Source organism: Micropterus salmoides, unplaced genomic scaffold (assembly GCF_014851395.1).
Source record: "Micropterus salmoides isolate LMB-PRFRI ecotype aquatic unplaced genomic scaffold, ASM1485139v1 Ms_hic_scaffold_2, whole genome shotgun sequence".
Classification (NCBI taxonomy): domain Eukaryota; kingdom Metazoa; phylum Chordata; class Actinopteri; order Centrarchiformes; family Centrarchidae; genus Micropterus; species Micropterus salmoides.
In genome coordinates, this window is record NW_024041150.1 from 54195514 (window position 1) to 54198596 (window position 3083).

Genomic DNA, 3083 nt, shown 5'->3' on the forward strand with positions numbered 1-3083 from the left:
ATTCAGTCAGTCTCACTCAGTTGTTGTTGCTCAATCCACAAGATCCACTGCTGCTCACAAATCAGACGACTACATTCACAGTTAGCAAAGACATGCGGGAAAACTGTGAGCTGATGAAAGTCTGTGATTCGTTGCTACTTTAGCTGCAGGATTTCAAACAGAACTGAACTGTGCAGTCAAAATGTTTCTAATGTTTTCAGAATCGTTCTGGAGGTTCATCATTGTGTCTGTGGGTTTAGCAGCACTCATAATAATTGTTGTGGCAGTCAACATCTGGACAAGAACTAAAGGTGAGAACATTCACAGATGAAACTCAGAAACAGGAAGTTTTGATAAACCTGGATTTTCACTGTGGAAACTAAAGTCGACTCTTTCTCTTTTCTTTTCAGGGACAAAAACACAGATGGATGAAAACACAGTGAGTTTATAATGTTTTTACAGTTGGTACTTTACACAGCAAACCAGTGTTTGTGACATCTGTTCTTCATTCTGAAGTGTAGATATAGATAGAAGAAGACAAACAGAAACAGGAATCACTCTAGTGACTTTAAACAATGCAGATAGATTATTTTTATTTCCAAAAAACAACGTCCACGTTACTGTACTACTATAAAATCTAGTTCCAATGCAAACTGTCCAGCAGCCAGTCAGATAAAGATCAGATCAGACAGTAACTAATGGTGCGTTCAGGGTCTGCTGACTCAACTGTGAACTGTGGTCAGTTTCAAAACATCAGCAGTAAACTGGGAGGAACATTTTGGATTTGGGGTACCACATAAACTCTCCCTCTCTGGTCAGTCAGCTGCAGGAACATGAACACTTGATTTAATATACTTTGTATTTATGTTCTTTGACTTTTAATTAATGACTTAATTTCCTTCTGCGTGTCCTTCGTTACCACAGAAACACTTCCTCTCTCAGTGGCAGAAACATGTAACAGTAGCTGACGGTGCGTTCAGGTGCTGTCAGGTTATTTCTTATCTCCTTGTGTTAAATGTGGGTCAGTGATGTGAAAGCTGTCAGTTAAAGTGTGTCAGAGTGAGGGTTTGTTTGTGTTTCACAGGTGAATAATGATGAAGATGAAGATGATGGTGTGGTGAACTATGAAAACGATGGAGACCCTTCTGCCTCTGTCAGACTCCACTGATCAACAACTTCCATATCAACATCAGCTCATCAGAGAAAAGACTCCACTGCAGTTAAATAACAGCACATTTACACGAGTAGTTGAAGCCTTTAGAGAACAAAGATCTCATAAGATCATTTTTAGATTTTTATTACTGATTGTTTTTGTTTTTATTTATCAGTGTGAGAAATGTTTGTGTGTTTTGTGCTCAGCTGTTTCTGTTTCAGTCTGACTTTGAACAACAATATTCAAGTCTTGATTTCATCTCATATCAGGAAGCCCACTGTGAGTTTTATAAAATGTCTTTTCCTGCATCAGTTGTGAAAATCTTTATTTTCTGCAGCCAGTTCAGAACACAGCAGCTGGATTTCAGCTTCATTTAACAGGAACGAGCATTTAACTCTTGTTAACTTCCTTAAATCGTCTTCCAGCTGAAGAATTCAGACCTGATTTTAAGGTTCACTGTTTGTGTTTGAAGCTACAGCAGCTTGAGCTCAGTTTCATGTCTCTGTGTACAGAAGAACTCATTTTAATTCACTTTCATTTAACATTGTTGTTGACATATTTGTTGGGATGTGTGTGTGTTTGGCTTGAATGGGTTTTCAGCCTTAATGGAGTCAGTAACAGTCTCCTCTTTATCATATCTGGTAATATATTAACTGCAAATAAAGAAATGTTTACCACTTAATTCTACACTGTGTTTTGTGATTCCTTCACTGTCAGACATCAAGACTTGAATCCAAACTCAGACTCGAGGCAGACAGGTTATAAATAAAGTGTTTTATTAACACCTTGGAAAGGTAAGGTGAAAGGGTGGCTGGCTGGTGAGAGGGGCAGGGCTGATGAGGTTGAAGACCAGAGAGTGACTTGACTGAGACGGAGAAACAAAAGCAAAACACACCAAGCATGCCACATCCATCCAAAAGAAAAAAAACACTCTCACTCCCATATTCCCACTGGCCAAATGTGTGTAAATACAGACAGTGTAAATGCACCTAATGTGACTTGAGAATGCACAAAAATCTAATAATTCAGGTTACTTCTTCTAAGCTCTGGATGCACATGACCACCTACTCTGACTTAATTTGAATCTGAAAACATTTCACACATCTTAAATGTCCGACTTGTCGTGTCTTCAGTGACTTGCAGAGATATTTCCTTTGAAAACAACATGAACAGACCTGCTGCTACATATTGTGGAAGCTTGATGCTCTAAGTCCAGACAGTTAAAGACGGTTCAGTCAGGACGCTCATCAATGTTTTAACTGTTGCAACTAGTCTCAGGGACCCCAAACCTTCCAGGAGTTAAAGTAGTTTTCATCAGGATTCAATAAACGCCTCTTTGTCTTATGTCCCAATAAAGAGTCAACTGTCGGTTCCTGTGAGCCTCGTGTGTTTCTGATGTTTATCTGGTCATCATTAGAGGGTAAAACCTGCAGAGCTCTGCTGCTGTTGTTAACCACATCCTCACTGAAACACATCCTCTTCATATCTCTGAACAAAAATACCTGCAAAAATACAATGATATCACCATCTAAATAAGAAGTTGCAGTTTTGCAAACATTTATCTTAACTAACAATCTTGACACCTTCAACTTCTTCATCTTCTTCTTTTCAGGTGGTGAAACTCGTCATTGTCACAAATACAGCGGACTGAACAAACTGTGAACTTGAGCCTTAATATAGTTTGTTTGTTACTGGACAAAACCAACCTGCAGATTTGAATGGAGAGCAGTGAAGCCAGTTTTGGTCCCATGAAATACTACAGGGCTACTTCCTGTTGGCACCAGCGTCTACTGCGCATGATCCACAGCATAACTGTGAAGAAACTGCCAGAAACACAGTAATTATAGCAGCTGCACAAACAAAAGTGTGTGATTGTCACTGTTTAATCTGCCCACCTACAAGGTTCACCTGAAAAACACCAACGCAGCGTCACTGATGGCTGAAAGTTTCT

General features: G+C 39.3%; 1 long non-coding RNA gene across 1 annotated transcript; it reads left to right on the plus strand.

Moving 5' to 3' along the window:
• Positions 1-256: 256 nt before the first annotated feature.
• Positions 257-1093, plus strand: LOC119912788. The gene is made up of 3 exons (XR_005446241.1): positions 257-290; positions 390-418; positions 904-1093. It is a non-coding gene; the product is annotated as an uncharacterized LOC119912788 (long non-coding RNA).
• The last annotated feature ends 1990 nt before the right edge of the window (positions 1094-3083 follow it).